This window comes from Pan paniscus, chromosome 19 (genome assembly GCF_029289425.2).
Source record: "Pan paniscus chromosome 19, NHGRI_mPanPan1-v2.0_pri, whole genome shotgun sequence".
In the NCBI taxonomy this organism is placed as follows: domain Eukaryota; kingdom Metazoa; phylum Chordata; class Mammalia; order Primates; family Hominidae; genus Pan; species Pan paniscus.
The window spans coordinates 53,737,029-53,757,365 of NC_073268.2; the positions used below are offsets into that span (position 1 = coordinate 53,737,029).

A 20,337-nucleotide genomic window follows, 5' to 3' on the forward strand; every position below is an offset into this window, starting at 1 on the left:
ATGTTACAGTCCTGCCTCTGAGAGAGCAGGAATCTAGCATAAAAGAAAGAAGACATGAACAAACAGGAGGTTTCGTTATTTTTGAGAATAAGACTTTTCCTGCAGCAGTGTTTAAAACACTTTCTGTACAAGGTTTTTATGTTGAATACAGAGATGAATCTTTCTACAAATACTTGGTAGTTCCTTTTCCTAAAGAGCTTACAACCTAGAAGAAGAGATCAATCATGTAGACCAGTAACTGCAATTCAGTGTGATGTGAGAACTGCCACAAGGGGTACAACGTGGTGAATTTGAACTTCGGGAGAGGGTGAACTTCTGGCTCTGTGGAGAGAGGAACTCAGGCTAGCCCTTTGTGGACTCTAGAAGAGCAACTGAGCCCGGAGCCCCCAACACCCACTGCACATAGTCATGTGGCTGTGGCACGCTGCTGAGTTGAGTGTGTGCACAAGCACACCAGTGCACTAGGGCCTGTGTGTTCTTTTAGATTTAATTTACTTCTGCCTTCTCCCTTCATGGATTAGGAGACTGTCCTTTTGTTTGTCAGGAGAGTTTGAAGTGACAAATCTTCCTATTCATTAAGGTCAGTGTAACTGTAAGGTACTGGCCTATTTTAATCAGATATTTATATGTATTTCCCTTCTTTTTTTTTTTTTTGGAGACAGGGTCTCACTGTGTCACCCAGGCTGTAGTGCAGTGTTGTAATCTCAGCTCACCGCAATATCCACCTCTTGGGCTCAAGTGATTCTCTTGCCTCAGTCTCCTGAGTAGCTGAGATTACAGGCATGCACCACTACCACCTGGCTAATTTTTGTACTTTTAGTAGAGATGGGGTTTCACCATGTTGAAAGAAAAAAAAGAAATACAAAGAATACAAAGAAAAAAAAGGATACAAAATGAGATACATGTTCATGTGACATATAAGTACAGTAATAAAATAAGCATATATGATATTTAAGCAAAATAATATGCATTGATGGTCATCTGATATAAATCCATCATTTCTGTTGGCCAACATCTAAAACCTTTACTTTTCTGAAGAGACAAGCTATAAATCTATACAGATATTTCTACAATGAGAATTCACTATTACATATGATCCAATATATTTTGATGTCAAATATTCACAATTAATGTTAAAAAATCCCCTACTTAGCCAGGCGCGGTGGCTCATGCCTGTAATCCCAGCACTTTGGGAGGCCAAGGCGGGTGGATCACGAGGTCAAGAAATCGAGACCATCCTGGCCAACATGGTGAAACCCTGTCTCTACTAAAAATACAAAAATTAACTGGGAGTGATGGTGCGTGCCTGTAGTAGGCTGAGGCAGGACAATCACTTGAACCCAGGAGGCAGAGTTTGCAGTGAGCTGAGATCGCACCACTGCACTCCAGCCTGACGACAGAGCGAGACTCTGACTCAAAAAAAAAAAAACCCTACTTATGTTAAGAGTACCAAAAATAGGGCCAGGAATGATGGCTCAGGCCTATAATTTTGGCACTTTGGGAAGCCAAGGTGGGAAGACAGCTTGAGTCCAGGAGTAAAACAGACTCTGTCTCTACAAAAAAATTAAAAATTAGCTGGATGTGGCACACACCTGTAGTCCAGGTACTCATGAGGCTGAAATGGGTGGATCACTTGAGCCTGGGAGGTCAAAGCTGCAGTGAACTGTGATCGTACCACTGCACCCTACACCCAGCCTGGGCAAGGTGAGACCCTGTCTCAGAAAAAAAAAAAAAAAGGTACCAAAAATCTATAGCTGTTTCAGGAATAAAATACATGTAGTTAGTGAGGTTTTTCTCCCCCACTGCTATGACTTAATTTTTGGTTGAGATGCTAAGCCAAACATCATTTTAACTCTGTGGCCCAACCGAAAAAGGGAATCATACTCTCCAAAGAATTGTACATTCCCACTCTAATTGCTAAAATAAAATGTTGGATTATGAAAATCAATTTTGTACATATCAGTAAGTTATAAGAGCATGGCTTATTAAAAAAAAAAAAAGCGGGCGAGGTTACCTACATGAACTGCAAAGCAAGCAAACTGAATTTTCTTCTCGAAGAGCCCATCCTCATACTTAAAATTTCCCACAACTATATGGAAATTCTTTCACTTACCAGAAAGAGCTGATGGGCACTTTCACTGAGAGTTGAGTCATCTGGGCTGTCGACAGGTGTCTGACGTGTAAACTTGGAATCAAACTGACTTACATCCTCTTCAGATTGCTTTATACAAACAAAATAATTTAGAAAATAATGAATAGTCCATATTACATCAATCAAATGCACTGTAAGCTCTGGGAGCTCTTTTCGCAGGGGTTAACTATAATAAAGTATTAGAATAGTCTTAGCAGGCACAGAATGAAGAAAAAAATGCAGGTGGAAAGTACTGAGTCAAATTACATCTTCAAATCTTAAACATGCATTAAAATAGATTTTAGTATACTGTTATTCCTATTAAAAATGTGAATATATCAACTGGGCATGGTGGCTCATGCCTGTAATCCCAGCACTTTGGGAGGCTGACGCGGGCAGATCATGAGGTCAGGAGTTCGAGACCAGCCTGGTCAATATAGTGAAACCCCGTCTCTACTAAAAATACAAAATATTAGCCGGGAGTGGTGGTGGGCGCCTGTAATCCTAACTACTTGAGAGGCTAAAGCAGGAGAATTGCTTGAACCCGGGAGGAAGAGGTTGCCGCAAACACAGATTGTGCCACTGCACACCAGCCCAGGTGACAGCGCAAGAGTCTGTCTGAATAAAAAAAAACAAAAAAACAAAACAAAACAAAAAAGTGAATATATTGAGCTCAAAACGAGTTGGAAAAAATGTGAATATCAATTTCCTCTCTCACAAAGCTTCAGTGTGCTTAGTCCACTGGCTAAATCCCTGTTTAGAGATCATTAGTTCAGTTGGCTACTGCAGGTTTGTAATAAACCTGAAAAACTACTGAAGCAGAGTTAAAACATGAATAATACTGGTAAGATGCTCCAGTTAAAGTTTCTTCCCACAGCTTATTTCATTCCTTTAGAAATCTAAAGGAGCAAAAATAATTTTCTATTCTGCATGGGTTATAAGTTATATTCCCTTGTGAAAGTATAGTTATCACTTCAGTTCTAACCATGAGATTGATTTATGTAATTCCTTGTCTCTTTCCCAAAATATCTGGTTAGACTCTTGGGCCAAATCTAGGAAGTAAATAATAATTTAGAATATCTGACTTAATACTAAAAGATGACCACATTGACTTGATAATTCTCTTAGAGCCCAGACTGTGAACTTGCACTCCCTGGAGGAATGGCTGATTCCAAGTGTGGGGAAAATGTAAAAGATAAGCAGAGAACAGCAGTTTCCTTATTTTGCTCTCTCGTCCAACACCAGACAACGTGCTCGTCAAAAGGACTCAGAACCCAATATGAAGACGCACCCAGCATTCAACGAAGGGAAAAAATGAGCATCAATAAAAATAACGGCCAGGTGCGGTGGCTCACGCCTATAATCCCAACACTTTGGGAGGCAGAGGCAGGTGGATTGCTTTTGAGCTCAGGATTTGAAGACCAGCCTGGTGAACATGGCAAAACCCTGTCTCTACCAGAAACACAAAAATTAGCTGGGCGTGGTGGTGTACCTGTGGTCCCAGCTACTCAAGAGGGTGAGGTGGGAGGATTGCTGGAGGCCGGGAAGTCAAGGCTGCAGTGGGCAGAGATTATACCACTGCACTACAGCTTGGGTGACAGAGTAAGACCCTGCCTCAAAACAATAAATGAATAAATAAAAACAAAAATAACTGCAATCAAATGAAACACAAATATGTTAAAACGTGTAAGTTCATAATATACTAAAAAAGAAAAAACACACACACAAAGTTCATTGGTCAATTTTGGAAGATGCTAGGGAACTAATTCATTATTTTGAAAACTAGGAAAGAATCAAACATACATCCTGCCTTTCCTGTATGAACTATACCTTGTGTAACTAACTGTTCAAAGAGTTTCTCTTTATGAAAGAATTCCAGCTAACAAAGAAAGAAGAAATAACAGAATAAAACCATTTCACAAACACCTGATGAAATTATAAAAGTAGGCCAGAGTTTCTCAACCTCAGGGCTACTGACATTTTAGGCCTATTAATACTTTGCTGTAGGGGGCTGTGCTGTGCTGACTCTTACCCCTGAAGGTACCTATAGCATTCCCTCCCCCAAGTTGTGACAATCAGTGTGTCTCCAGACATTGCCAAATTACCCTGGTAGTGAAATGCTGACACAGGCAATGATCAGTGACCACTAACATCACTAAACACACACACACACACAACTACACATTATGCCTCCTGATCAAAGCATATGCAATACCGAGAGTTTAATCTGAATCAAATCAACCACCTAAATTTAACTACCAGTTTTTGGAAATTCAGGGAACAGATGAACATGGGCAATGACACCTATGGGGATAATATCAGCAAAATCAAAATTTGAGAATTCTACAGGACAAATGACCCAGTTTCTTCAATAAATCATTAGGGGAATCTATAAATGAAAAGAGACTTAAGAGACATAGTAATCAAACTATATACAGACCTTGATTAAATCCTTACAAACAGGAGAAAAAAAAAAGAATGGAACAACAACAACAAAAAAACTAGGTGGGGCAACACAGGGAGACCTCATCTCTAGAAAAATTCAAAAAATTAGCTGGGTGTGGTGATGCACCCCTGTGGTCCCAGCTATATGGGAGGATCCCTTGAGCCTGGGAGGTTGAGGCTGCCATGAGCCACTATCATGCCACTGCACTCCAGCCTGGGCAACACAGAAAGACCCTATCTCAAAAAAAAAAAAAAAAAAAAAAACTGGGGAAACTCAACTTCTTAGGTGTGATGGTGGGATGGCAGTTATGTTTAAACAAGATGACCTAATCATTTTTAAGCTGTGCAGTAGGTGTATGACAGTCATCCTCCTTACAATTGTTTTTTGTTTTTTAAAGTGGGTCACATTATGCTCCATGACCAAAAAAATAATCACTATCATCCTCCTCCTCCTCCTCCACCTACATCCCAAGGAATGGAAAAAGAAACTGTTTTCTCAGATTCTGAAGTGGGAGAAAGACAATAACTAACACACTAACTCATTTACTTATAAACATATTGTTATGGATTGAATCGTGTGCCTTACCCACCCCCCAAAAAATTTCATATGTTGAAACTCTAACCTCTAGTTCCTCAGAATGTGACCTTATTTGGAAAGGGTTATTGCAGATGTAATGAGTGAAGATGAGGTCCTACTGGAGTAGAGAGGAACCCTAATCCAATATGCCTGGTATCCTTAGAAAAAGGGGAAATTTGGCCACAGATACGCACACAGGTAGAACACCATGTGAACGTGAAGGCAGAGATCCGGGTGATGCACCTACAAGCCAAAGAATGACAACGATTACCAGCAAACCACCAGAAGCCAGGGGAGAGGCATGGAACATACAGTTTCTCACGGTTGTCAAAGAAACCAACTTTTAACAACGTGATCTAGAACTTCTAGTCTCCAAATCTATGAGATAATAAATTTCTGTTGTCTAAGCCACCCGGTTTGTGGTACTTTGTTGCAGCAAGCCTAGCAAACTAATGCACATATATTCTATATTTTGAAGAAAAAATTCCCAAAGAATCATATTTAAAATGGTTAAATTAAGCAAAATAAAACAAACCAAAAAAAGAAAGGTCCCAACTACCCGAAATATTTAATTGTCTTAGGTAACTGACTTAAAAATAGCTAATACAGTCAATTGCCACTGGCTTTAGTTCTTTAAAAGATAGTACAAAAATAAAAGATGCTTGGCTGGGTGCAGAAGCTCACACCTGTAATCCCAGCACTTTGAGAGGCTGAGGTGGATGGATCACTTGAGCCCAGGAGTTCGAGACCAGCCTGGGCGACATGGTGAAACCGTTTCTACAAAAAAATACAAAAAAATTAGCCAGGCATGGTGACATGTGTCTGTAGTCGCAGCTGTTCAGGAAGCTGAGGTGGGAGAATCACCTGAGCCTGGGGAGGTCAAGGCTGCATTGAACTGTGATCGTGCTACTGCACTCCATCCTGGGTGACAGAGTGAGAGCCCGTCTCAAAATAAAATAAATAAATAATAAAAACAAAGATGCTGAAGAGAGGATAAACCAGAGATCTTTGAACTGCTAATAAAAATAACGTTTCTGTCTGCTCTGAGATTTTTCTTACTCTAAAAAAATCTCAAGCGATCTTCCTGCCTCAGCCTCGCAAGTAGCTGGGACTTACAGGCACATGCCACCATACCCAGCTGACTTGTAAATGTTTTGTAGAGATGGAGTCTTGTTATGTTGCCCATGCTGGTCTTGAACTCCTGGCTTCAAACAATCCTCCCACCTCAGCCCTTTAAAGTTTTGGGATTACAGGCGTGAGCCACTGCACCCAATTATAAGCTTTCATGTATACTTACCAACAGAGGTTTAAATGGGGGCTCCACCTTTCGAGCCAGAAGTTCTTCCCAGTTAATGTGTCTAAAGAATGGATGAGCCTAGGGAAAAAAAGCAGAAAGAAAAGTTGAGGGGAATAGACTTTGCTGGATTGATAAATTAATCACCTTTTTGAAGTTACAAGTCACAAAATAAGCTAACTTATAAGCAACTACATATAACCCTCAGAAATACATAAAACTAGCATTATCTCCCCCACAAAACACCAAAGATGCCAATACCTACTTGAACATCTCCAGCATCCCCAGGACCAGCTCCCAGATGAGAAGCAGCATTTCTTTTCAGTAGCTTTAAAGAGGATAAAAAAGCCTGGATAAAGAACCTTAGTCAAACTGATTTTTTTCCTTTTTAGACTTTGCTTGTCTACTTTGCCTTGAGAAAATATAGTTTATTGGCCGGGCATGGTGGCTCATGCCTGTAATCCCAGCACTTCGGGAGGCTGAGGCAGGTGGTTCACCTGAGGTTGGGAATTCAAGACCAGCCTGGCCAACATGGTGAAACCCCTTCTCTACTAAAAATACAAAAAGTAGCCTGGCGTGGTGGCGCACGCCTGTAATCCCAGCTACTAGGGAGACTGAGGCAGGAGAATCACTTGAACCTGGGAGGCAGAGGTTGCAGTGAGCCAAGATCATGCCATTGCACTCCAGCCTGGAGGACAAAGCAAGACTCCATCTCAGAAAAAAGAGAAAAGAAAAAAAGATATAGTTTACTAATTACTACTGAATAATTGTTTAAGGGTCTGTAATCCCAGCACTTTGAGAGGCCAAGGCAGGTGGATCACCTGAGGTCAGGTGTTCCAGACCAGCCTGACCAACATGGTGAAACCCTGTCTCTATTAAAAATACAAAAAATAGCGGGGTATGGTGGCGGGCGCCTGTAATCCCAGTTATTCGAGAGGCTGAAGCAGGAGAATCGCTTGAACCTGGGGGACTGAGGCTGCAGTGAGCCAAGATCGCACCACTGCACTCCAGCCTGGGCGACAGTGCGAGACTCTGTCTCAAAAAAAAAAGAATTAAAAAAAAAAGAATAAGAAAAGAAAGTCGTTAAACAAATCTGTACTTCGCCTTCAAAAATTGAAGACTTTTTTTGTTCACTATATATTATTCAAAATATACATTAAATTCTATCTAGTTAAATCCTAGTCATTGAATCTTATACTGTCAGTGACCATTTAAGAACCTTACCTTTTTAAGCAGATCTCTGGCTTCTTGTGTGAGGTAGGGAGGCAAATTAGTTTACATTTGAGGATGTTGTCAATTGTTTTCTTTCTATTCTCCCCAGTAAATGGAGGCTAAGAGTAGAAGACAAGTGAAAAATATTAGCAGGGAGTGAAAAGTATTAGTATATAAGAAACAAATTTTAAATAACCATATCCATTTCCTGAATTAGTTATGCATGGAGATCAGAAATGTATGCTGTGAAATGGGCTAACTGCTAAAGACCTTTATTTTGTTTTAGAGACAGGGTCTCTTGTCAAGGCTAGATTCTATGAATAATCCTTAGCCCAAATGATCCTCCCACCTCAGCCTCCTGAGTAGCTTGGGCTACAGGCATGCACCACTGTGCCTGGCAGACGTGCAGTTTTTAAGCAACAGGACAGAGGAAGTAGCAGTGTCCTGGAAGGAAGCCTGTGTTTCCACCATTAACTTGCTGTGTGATAATAAGTGAGCTATGTGATTTTATGCTTCAATTTCTCCATTTATAAAAATAAGAGCATTATCTGTTCAACATCTATTTCACAGGCCTGCCATGACACAGATCATTTCAACGAAAATGTTTCTCAAAGTATGGGATCCCATATAATCATACAGCATTATTAGTGTTAAACTGCTAATAACAAATCTTTGGGCTTTGAAAACTCCATTGGTAACATTTTCAGAAAGCACAGGACAGGCCTCTTGCTACAGTGACTCAGCATAGACCATAATACATGCAGCTTTTAACTGTGCACCTACTGCTCCAGTTGGCATGTCATACATTAATGCTCCCAAACTCCACCAATCCACAGCACAATTGTGGCCACTTCTCATCAAGATTTCAGGGGCCGTACAATGAGGAAAATAATATGCTTAAAAATGCCCCCATTGGCATATCATGTGAATTAGAATTTTAAAAACAATATACAGAGTCAATGAGGGTACAGAAAACAGATACTATTCCTTAAAACAGGTAAAATTAGCTATTACCTCCAAACCAATTATGTTTAACGTGCAGCTCACATGTATTCTATTGCTCCACAAAATGTGTGTGTGACTGTTCCGTCATGAATGATTCTTTGCATAGTCCAAAGTCTGTTAGTTTCACATGACCTGCAATGAAAGATTACAGCATGATTATTCTCAGAATTCTAAGTAAGTGCAGTGTTTGAACATGTCATATAACACCTTAATCTATCCTTCCATTTAACTTTTCTTGCCTCAAACTTTTCTTGCAGATGTCAAGAACAAGGTACCATCCATAAAATGGGATGCTAACTGTTTAAGGCTAGGGCAAAGTCACATTTGCCAAAGATACAATCTATCTGGTAAAGAGAAAATAAAGATAGAGAAAAAAGTGAAATAACCGGTTTAAGGCTCTAGCTTTAAGTATACACAGAATCCTCTACCATCCTGAAAAAGAAAAATCCTGGAAAAACTGTTTTATGAAGTCTAGTTTAAGTACACGGACCCTAATAAACATATTCTGTACCTTTTAAACAAAGGTGTGAGATAGTACTTCAAATATATAGCTTTTATCACAGTGAACTGTGAAGAGTTCTTAAAATGGTCTCAGAAAGTCACTATAACAAGGTAGCTCATTCTGCCCAATGCTACCAATTAGGGGAAAGAAAGAAAATTGCTAGATAGTATGAATCAATCATCGCTGATCCAGAAAGTAAAAAACTTACCACCTTATACAAAGATCATTTCAGTTCAACTTTAGCTTTCTTTACTGGACTGTCATAACAAGTGGTTCAACAACCTCAGGGGCTCTAGTATTTGAGGTTCATTTCACAGAAAAGGCACAATGACCTATTGATTCAAATGTAAACATATACTACACTCTGATACAGAAGTATGGCCTTTATTTTCACAGAACCATCTGATACACTCAACCTTATAAATGAAAGGAGAAGTCAACTATTCTATCACTCCCCTATTCTATCCTGTGACTTAGAATTCAGATCAGAACCAGGTTTTGGGGAGTGAGGAGGTGTTGATGAGAGGAAGGAAGAGACGCTGATTCCCATGATCTATTCAGTTATCATTTCTCCTTAAAAAAAAAAAAAGGTGGGTGGAGGAGTATAATCTGGAATGTTTATATGAGCCTCAGTTGTTCATACATCATTCTCTAAGAGTTTGAAACAATTAACTACCTCATGGATTATTCTGTAGACATCTAAGGATTAGCAGCTGCTACCACCTTCTAGATACCCTGGGTCATCTGGTTGCTCCTTTGGGGTATGAGTGAATTGCCAAGTCTACCCACAGCCCAGATTAGCATAAATTGAGCTGTCTGTAGCAGCATGCAGTTGTAGTCAAGGCTCACGGTGTTATATCTATAGTTGTATAGATTATCGGTCTCTCTGATGTTTATGTTTGTTGTTGCAAACAAACAGCAAGAATAAACTGATTCTGGCAGTGGGGGAGGTGGGTTATGCCTGTAATCCCAGCAATTTGGGAAGCCGAGGCAGGCAGATCAATTGAGCTCAGGAGTTTGAGACCACCCTGGGCAACATGATGAAACCCCATTTCTACAAAAAATACCAAAAATTAGCCAGGCGTGGTGGTGTGCCACAGTGGCCCCAGCTACTTGAGGGGCTGGGGTGGGAGGATCACTTGAGCCTGGGAGGCGGAGGTTGCAGTGAGCTGTAATCATGCCACTGTATCCCAGCCTGGGTGACAGAGTGAGATCCCCATCTCAAAAAAAAAAAAAAAAAAAGAGTAACCTGATGCCTATTAAACATCATATTCCCAAAGTTTTATCAAATACTTTGGTTCAATTTCAATCCTTTTTCCAGCATTAATAAAACCTACTGTAAGAAGTATAGCTTCTAATATTTACATATTTTCTTTTTCTTTTCTCTTTTTTTTGAGATGGAGTCTCGCTCTGTTGCCCAGGCTGGAGTGCAATGTCACGATATTGACTCACTGCAACTTTCGCCTACTGGGTTCAGGCGATCCTCCCACCTCAGCCTCCTGAGTAGCTGGGATTACAGGCATCCACCATCATGCCCGGCAATTTTTTTTTTTTTTTTTTTTGTAGAGATGGGGTTTCACCATGTTGGCCAGGTGTCTTGAACTCCTGACCTCAGGTGATCTGCCCGCCTCAGCCTCCCAAAGTGCTGGGATTACAGGTGTGAGCCACCGCACCCAGCCAATAATTACATATTTTCATTACTAAAACTCAACATATAATTAAGATTCACTTTTCAATTTAAGTAACAAGCCAAAATTAATGTTTAGACTGGCTTTTATAGTCTAAAACATTACACAACATTTTATGTAAGGATTCCAAAAACATGAAAAACTATAGAGTAAGGATTAAACTAAAAAAGGCAATTGAGCAACTATTATCCTCAACTTCTTTTACTCTCACCAAGTGTAATTACCTAAAGACTTAAAACATCAGCAAGTACTATGATGCCATAAATTCTGAGGGAGGAAATATACAAAATAGAGAGATGACTATGGGGCTTTGAAAATGGCCATGACCTGTGTGGGAGGATTTTAAGATGATTATTTACTATAGAATTGTTTACGGTATGTCTCCACCTTGGTGATTAAGCATGATATTCTCCAGCTTCAAGTCTCTGTAGATGATCCCCTTTTAATGTAAATGCCCCAAAGCCATGGAGATTTCTGCCAAGTAAAAGCTGGAAACAAAAGTGATTTAATAAAATTAAAAAGAGTGTAATCTATCCAAAACAGTTTATGTATGGAACAAAATTCCTTGAAAGAAACAGATATGCACCAAAGACCAAATTAGTGGGGTACAGGGATGTATGGGAAGAAGAGATGGCACAGGATGCTGCCAAAAGGCATGGGGACATTTATGTTTCACTCATTTTAGTGAAACTATAAAGTGCTTTATTTTGCCATTAGAACATACTGCTAAAATTGCAAAGATGTCCAGAATATGCTAAACTGCCATTGGTCATGTTTTGTTCTGTCTGTAGGAATTAAGCTAATAGTCATTCATTTCAAAACAAATTTCTCCCATCCACACTCAACTTTAAAATCCCATAGGAAATAGGAACGTTGTTATTCTACAGATCAAATCTTGATTTCAAAAGGTATCTTATAACCTGACCCTTAGAAGCCCACTCATCCCTTACTTAATACAGCTACATATTTATAGACAGCTAAGGCCCACAGTATCTGCCCTCCCTCCAGCCAGCCAGCCCACAACGATAAACTGTGTGACACCCAAATTTATCTACCTCAAAAGAATAAAGGGCTGAATCAACCCTGTCTGGATGTGAAAAGCCCAAGGCACCGCAATACTGGCTGCTTAACAATGTTGCAATCCTGCAGATTATTCCAGGATGGAGAGGGTGTGTCCTAGAGGAAGGACTGAGGCAGTTTCACAGCCAGCACGACCATAAACACAGCCTCCAACACCGCTCAGTGAGCCTCCTCCACAAAAGGGCACTTCATCCCTAAGGCTCTTAAATGCAGCTTCCGTGTTAGAAAAGGCCTGAAATTAAACAATGGAATGCAGTTTTGGTAATTAAGGTAGAAAAAACATTTAAGTGTTGTTTTCTATTAAATTAATGTGTAGGATAAACTGATTTATTGTGATCCAATATTGTTGCTTCACAAAATGATGTGCATATTTTTCATTTGAAGCAGATGACATGTTTAGAAATAGGAGGGTAAATCCCATCCTGACTATATAATCAGACCACAGATGATATGCCAGGCTTATCAGCTCCCTAAGACTGCACCTTGAGAAATAGAAAGCCTAAAAAAAAAAAGGAGATGATTTCTGATAATTTCCATTGTTCCACACATAAAGGTTCACTGGAAAACCACACTCACCCACAGTCAAGGCAGGCAGCTCACCAATTCAAGGAAAGAAAGCAGCAATGAGAATGGTTCTGTTAGGAACAACTGGTGTGAAGAGCGCTCCACTCAAGCCTAAGGGCAAAGAAGTGATGTGACCTCCATAGCCGCCCAGTCCCAAAACTGCTTCTCGCCCGTGAAATCCTGAGTGAGTGACTGGCTCCAGATCAATTTACTGAATCATGTGGCTGCCCATAGTGGGAATGGGGCTTTGCTTGTAATTACCTGAATCTTTGCAACCACAAAAAGTTCACTTACCATGCAGTGTCTTCCATAAATATTCCCTTTCTAACTGCATAAATAGTTCTCCTCCTATAAAGAAAAAGAAAAAACATTAAAAATAAAACAATATGGCCAGGCGCGGTGGCTCACGCCTGTAATCCCAACACTTTGGGAGGCCGAGGCGGGCGGATCACCAGGTCAGGAGATCAAGACCATCCTGGCTAACACGGTGAAACTCCCGTCTCTACTAAAAAAAAAAAAAAGATTAGCCGGGCGTGGTGGCGGGCGCCTGTAGTCCCAGCTACCCGGGAGGCTGAGGCAGGAGAATGGCGTGAACCCGGGAGGCAGAGCTTGCAGTGAGCCGAGATGGCGCCACTGCACTCCAGCCTGGGCGACAGAGCTAGACTCCGTCTCAAAAAAAAAGGAAAAAAAAAAAAAGAAATAAAACAGTATTTATTCCCAACCCACTTCTAATGAGAGAGTTTGTGCTTTCCTTCTAACCATAATTAAAAGACATCAGCCCCTTAAACATGAAAAACAGATCCTAAAAATTATAGGTTTTAAAACTAAGTCCTCAGGATTCTATTTTTAGTAGCATTCTTATTCTTCTGTGACACACATATGTTTAAAAACTAGAACTGCCTTGGAATTCCAGGTTTTATATCTAGAAACTTTGAAATATTTGTAGATTCCAGACCTGAGGTTAAAAAAAAAATCTTGATTAAAAACTCTTTAACATTTTACCCATAAGTAGAAAAATGATAGTCTACAATTAAATCACCCTCACTAATTTTAGTGAATGCTCATATTTCGTATTTTCAGAACCCTTAAATAAACAGTATGAACCTGGCAGTGGCCTAGTAAAAAACATGGCACAATTTGAGTATCAAAATAAATAATGATAATAAAGGGTTATATCACATTGAATGGTATTAGAATCCCTAAGCCCACAATGACATAAATAAATGAATACATAAATTTTTTAAATGGGGAAGAAGAGAAAGTTCTTTATTACGGTAGAATGCCAAGTAATAAATGAAGAAGGCATGACGGAATAAGAAAAATTACTTGGCAAACATCACAATTAATTGTTGCAGGCAAGAATCAATGGATGTCAAAACTGAATGTGGGCTGGGCGCAGTGGCTCACGCCTGTAATCCCAGCACTTTGGGAAGGCAAGGCAGACAAATCACCTGAGGTCAGGGGTTCAAGACCAGCCCGGCCAACATGGCAAAACCCCATCTCTACTAAAACTAAAAAAATCAGCTGGGTGTGGTGGTGCCTGCCTGTAATCCCAGCTACCCGGGAGGCTGAGGCAGGAGAATCACTTGAACCTGGGAGGTGGAGGTTGCAGTGAGCTGAGATCCTGCCACTGCACTCCAGCCTGGGCGACAGAGTGAGACTCCGTCTCAAAAAACAACAACAGCAACAAGAACAAAACTGAACATGAAAGTTTGATGGAAGATATTTAAATAATCTCAAAGTATCTCCTCAAAAGATACTTATTAAATACAAAGGCAAAAATGTCACCAGGGAAAAAACCGGCAGACACCACCTTATACATGTGACTGAAGTTAACATCACAAGTAATGGGACAAAGATATAAATAATCATGTACCTCTTGATCTGATGCATTAAGGAGTACACAATGTCAGTTCAATGGTCCTGCCAACATTGCATAACCTGAATCTAATACTAAGAAAACATCAGCTAAACCCAAAGCATTTCTACAAACTAACTGGCCTGTACTAATCAAAAATGTCAACATCATGAAAGTCAAAGAAAGAATGAGGAAATGTTCCAGATTAAAGGAAACTAAGGAGAGTTATAATTGCATCAAAGTTAATTTCCTATTTCTGATCATTTTAGTATAGTTATGTAAGATACTGTCCTTGATTTTAGAAAATATACACTGAATAGGCTGGGCGCAGTGGCTCACACCTGTAATCCCAGCACTTTGGGAGGCTGAGGCGGGTGGATCACCTAAGGTCAGGAGTTCGAGACCAGCCTGGGCAACATGGTGAAACCCCATCTCTACTAAAGATGCAAAAATTAGCCGGGCGTGGTGGTGGGTGCCTGTAATCCCAACTCGGCAGGCAGAGGTTGTAGTGAGCCTGAGATTGCGCCACTGCACTCCAGTCTGGGCGACAGAGTGATACTCCATCTCAAAAGAAAAAAAAAAAAAAAGAAAAGAAAAGAAAGAAAACATACACTGAAATTTTAGGGGTAAAGGGAAATCATGTCTGTAACACTCTCAAACAGTTCAAAAAATTATGCATGCATGCATGTATATATGTATACACATATATACATATACATAGAAGGATAAAACAAAATAAATGTGGTGAAATGGTAACATTTGGGGAACCCAGGTATCCAGGTGAGAGATATATAGGAATTCTTTTTTTGTGTGTGTGTGACTGAGTCTCGCTCTGTTGTCCAGGTTGGAGTGTAGTGGTGCGATCTCAGCTCACCACAACCTCCGCCTCCCAGGTTCAAGCGATTCTCCTGCCTCAGCCTCCCAAAGAGCTGGGATTACAGGAGCACACCGCCATGCCCAGCTAACTTTTCTACTTTTAGTAGAGACAGAGTTTCACTATGTTGACCAGAGTGGTCTCAAACTCCTGACCTCATGATCCACCCACCTTGGCCTCCCAAAGTGCTGGGATTACAGGCATGAGCCACTGAGCCTAGCATAGGAATTCGTTATACTACTCTTAAAACTTTTTAAATATGAAATTATGTCAAAATAAAGTTTTTCTGGGTGGGCACGGTGGCTCGCACCTGTAATCCCAGCACTTTGGAAGGCCAAGGCGGGCAGATCACCTGAGGTCAGGAGTTCAAGACCAGCCTGGCCAACATCAAGTTAGAACAAAAAACAAAGGAAAAGAGAAATATTTACAATATAAAAGCAGAAATTTTAAAAAGAGAAAAATAAGACAGCTGGAAAAATCTGAATAAGGTCAGTAGGTTATAGTATTATGCCAATGTGAATGTCCTGATTTTGAAAAAATAATAATAAAGCAAAGTAAAATATAAATTTTTGCAAAATCTGGGTGAAGCATATACAAGTTCTTTGTGCTATTTGCAACACTTCTTATGTCTAAAATTATCTCAAAGTAAAGCTACTATGCGGAAAATAATCTAAGATTTAAGAAATAAGAGAATTAAGTGCTGCCGGGCACCGTGGCGGCGGGTTGGTGTACGCTGTGCGCGGCGGACGTCGGAGGAAGCGGGGAGCGGAGCGGGGCCGCGGGGGCCTCTCCAGGGCCGCAGCGGCAGCAGTTGGGCCCCCCGCCCCGGCCGGCGGACCGAAGAACGCAGGAAGGGGGCCGGGGGGACCCGCCCCCAGCCGGCCGCAGCCATGAACTCCAACGTGGAGAACCTGCCCCCGCACATCATCCGCCTGGTGTACAAGGAGGTGACGACACTGACCGCAGACCCACCCGATGGCATCAAGGTCTTTCCCAACGAGGAGGACCCTCACCGACCTCCAGGTCACCATCGAGGGCCCTGAGGGGACCCCATATGCTGGAGGTCTGTTCCGCATGAAACTCCTGCTGGGGAAGGACTTCCCTGCCTCCCCACCCAAGGGCTACTTCCTGACCAAGATCTTCCACCCGAACGTGGGCGCCAATGGCGAGATCTGCGTCAACGTGCTCAAGAGGGACTGGACAGCTGAGCTGGGCATCCGACACGTACTGCTGACCATCAAGTGCCTGCTGATCCACCCTAACCCCGAGTCTGCACTCAACGAGGAGGCGGGCCGCCTGCTCTTGGAGAACTACGAGGAGTATGCGGCTCGGGCCCGTCTGCTCACAGAGATCCACGGGGGCGCCGGCGGGCCCAGCGGCAGGGCGGAAGCCGGTCGGGCCCTGGCCAGTGGCACTACAGCTTCCTCCACCGACTCTGGGGCCCCAGGGGGCCTGGGAGGGGCTGAGGGTCCCATGGCCAAGAAGCATGCTGGCGAGCGCGATAAGAAGCTGGCGGCCAAGAAAAAGACGGACAAAAGCGGGCGCTGCGGCGGCTGTAGTGGGCTCTCTTCCTTCCACCGTGACCCCAACCTCTCCTGTCCCCTCCCTCCAACTCTGTCTCTAAGTTATTTAAATTATGGCTGGGGTCGGGGAGGGTACAGGGGGCACTGAGACCTGGATTTGTTTTTCTAAATAAAGTTGGAAAAGCAAAAAAAAAAAAAAAAAAGAAATGAGAATTATTCCCTTAAGATAAAATAATATGTAAAAATCACTAAGTAGCTCCTAAGTAGAAAAGACATTATGAGGAAAAATGACCTTTAGCCTAGAATCTGCATATACATAACTAAATCAACATTCAGTGGAGATTAAGTGCCCAAAAATTAGAAGAAAAAGCCAGAACAACAAAAATGCAAACCATTGCACAAACAGCAGGAAAACTACAAAAGAGGAAACAATAAAGCACAGGAAACAGAATTATAAAAATCACATGGCAAGAAAAGTTTGAAACACATGTATTATATGTGAATGAGCAAATTTCCCTTATAAAAAGGTTTTTTAAAAAAGCCACATCCTATATACAGAATAGGCCATCCAAACAAAATATTATTGCTGGGTTGGGTACTGGTGGGGAGATGGAAGGAAATACAGTATACCATATGTCTGAATACAGTAGTGCAAGTACAACAAAAAATGTGAAAAAATATACATAGTAGAGAGAGGCAGGGACTGAATTTGAGGGGGAAGTAGCATTACCTTTACCTTTCTGTATGTCTGTGTTGTTCACTTTATTACACTGAAGAACTAAAACTTTTAATATTTTTAAAAATCTAACAAATCAAAGGTAAAAAATAGCCCAGGCAAATTCTAACAAGAAAAAAAGCTCCAATATTGCATTTTAAAAATCTAATAAAATGCACAAAGAACAAAGAGAGTTTTAAAATTTTTCCATAATCGGTTCAATCACCTTGATGCTGTTAACAGTGTTGAATCTGATATCAAAGTATTGAAATATATATTCACGCTTCTGGTACCAGTGCCCTAATTTTCCCCTAGCTACTATGCCTGGCCACTTTGAATCTGTAGCTCAGGTAGTACTGACGCCATCTCTGACTCATGGGTGGGATGTTTGTGCGTGCACGCGCGTGTGTGTGTGTGTGTAGGTATATTCTATAAAGAATTACACTTAAATTTGGCCAATATCTCATCCAGGAATGGGCCTAATACCCCATTAGAGTCAATCCCAGCACTTCTGCAAGAATGACTAGAAGAGAATCTGCCCTTTTTCTCTGGCCTTCAACACAGGAAGATGTAAGCCTAAACTCGTTAGAGGCCAACACTAGGAGAAAAACTTGTTTGGCCATAAAACCCATGGAGAGAAAAGGTCAGTAAAATGAAGAATTAGGTTTTAACATTCTTGTTTGAGCCCTATATGTAGCCAGACCTAGATTTTTCAGTTAGTCAGTAGTTACTTCTTTTCACTTAGACCCATTTGAATTGATTTTATCAGCTGCAACTTAAAGCTTCTTGACTAATAAAGTCTTCAAGACTAATGTAAGACAGTTGAGAAGCCAATGGAGACAGGCAAGTACATAAAGGAAGTGACTTTTACAAACACTATGAACGTGCAGTATGTACTTTTTACACCTTGGATTACAGAAGCAAAGAGAAAGGCTGATTGAGGAATCTCTGGGTTGTGGTATGCCACACATCATGGAAAGCTCCTTTTTTCCTCCTCAACTTCTTTTTTTTTTTTTTTTTTTGAGACAGTTTCACTCTCACCCAGGCTGGAGTGCAGTAGCCCTATCTGGGCTCACTGCAACCTCTGCCTCCTGGGTTCAAGTGATTCTCATGCCTCAGTCTACGGAGTAGCTGGGATTACAAGTGCGTGCCACCACGCCCAGCTAATTTTTGTATTTTAAGTACAGACGAGGTTTCACCATGTTGGTCAGGCTGGTCTTGAACTCCTGACCTCAGGTGATCTGCCCGCCTTAGCCTCTCAAAGTGCTGGGATTACAGGCATGAGCCACCATGCCCAGCCCTAACTTCTTTTAATAAAAGTTTCAAACATACAAAAGTTGAAAGATGAATGCAATAATCACTGATATAGTACAATCACCGCCTAAATTCAAAAATTCTTTTTTTTTTTTTTTTGAGACAGAGTTTCCCTCATTGCCCAGGCAGTGCGATCTCGGCTTACTGCAACCTCCACCTCCTAGGTTCAAGTGATTCTCCTGCCTCAGCCTCCAGACTAGCTGGGACTACAGGTGCGTGCCACCATGCCTGGCTAATTTTTTGTGTTTTTAGTAGAGACGAGGTTTCACCGTGTTAGCCAGGATGGTCTCAATCTCCTGACCTAGTCATCTACCTGCCTTGGCCTCCCAAAGTGCTGGAATTACAGGCATGAGCCACCACGCCCAGCCAAACATTCGTAATATTTGTCATATTTACCTTTTGGGAGAGAGGGGCCAACAATATAAAAGTAAGTTGCAGGCATGATCATACCTTAGCTTTCGTCATCTCAGAGGGCTGGATTCTAACTGTAACTCTTTAAATTACGCCATCATAGGCTTTCCTTTTCCAGTATTTCTTTGAACTATGTGAGTATTTATTATTTTTACAATCACTTCAGCATTTCAGTGCTTTCTTAGATTGCCACTTAAAGTCACATACATGCTGTTTCCTCTAGAGAAACAAGTTTTAAGAGGTATGTACCACATTATATTTAAAATAGTTTCTCACATTACCAAGCACAGAAATGAGCATAGGAGGCTAAGAAAGGGAAATGCTGCTTACCTATCTGTTGAGGGACAATAAACACTAAATAGGGAAGAAATCCATCCAGTGTTGTAAGTAGAAAACATTTTCTTCTGAGTCCATTAGTCTCCTGACTAGTCTCTTAGATTTAGAACTCAGCTCTGCAGATGGGCTTTAGTGGATAAAGAAACTCCACATCACAAAGAAGGGAGTGCATCTGTACTCTAAGAAACAAGGTGTAATTCCAATAATCAGCAGACTCACTCACCTGGGATCTGGCCGTGAGGCGCAGAGCAGCCACTTCTCCCTCTTCTGTGCTCTTCTCTTGGAAATGGGGAGAATCCTGGGAAGACAGAGCTAACGACAAGAAAGCAGTAATGATGAGACCTAGGCTTAACTTGCCACTCAGATTTAAAGTCTAAAAACCGCTTCAACGTACTATACGTGCTGCCTACAAACACTGAGACTGAAGGTACCCCCAAAACAACCGACCTCCTCCCAGGACCCTCTTCCCGGGATATGCGGGAATATTGCTACTCTGGGCTCGAATTCAGTTGCTATAATCATAACACATTCTGTAAGACGGCATCCTCTGATCTAGAAATTAGAATATGTCAGTAAATTTCCCAGCTTAATCTATACTCGTTGGTTCTCACTCTGAAAGCTTATTTATAATGTAGATTGCTGGACCCCACCTCAAAGTAATAAGCATTAGTTGAGCCTGGGGTACAATCCAGAAATCTAACAACCACCCCAGGGGGAATTCTGGTGTAAGAGGTCACAGCACAACCTTCAAGAAACTGGTCAGGTAGAATGGAAGTCAGTCATTAACTACTATGCCTGTTTTCTCCTA

The 20,337-nt window shown here is 41.3% G+C and overlaps 1 pseudogene; it reads left to right on the top strand.

The window, feature by feature from the left end:
- Window positions 1-15,908: 15,908 nt before the first annotated feature.
- On the top strand, window positions 15,909-17,138 carry LOC117978394 (ubiquitin-conjugating enzyme E2 S-like; annotated as a pseudogene).
- Window positions 17,139-20,337: the final 3,199 nt, after the last annotated feature.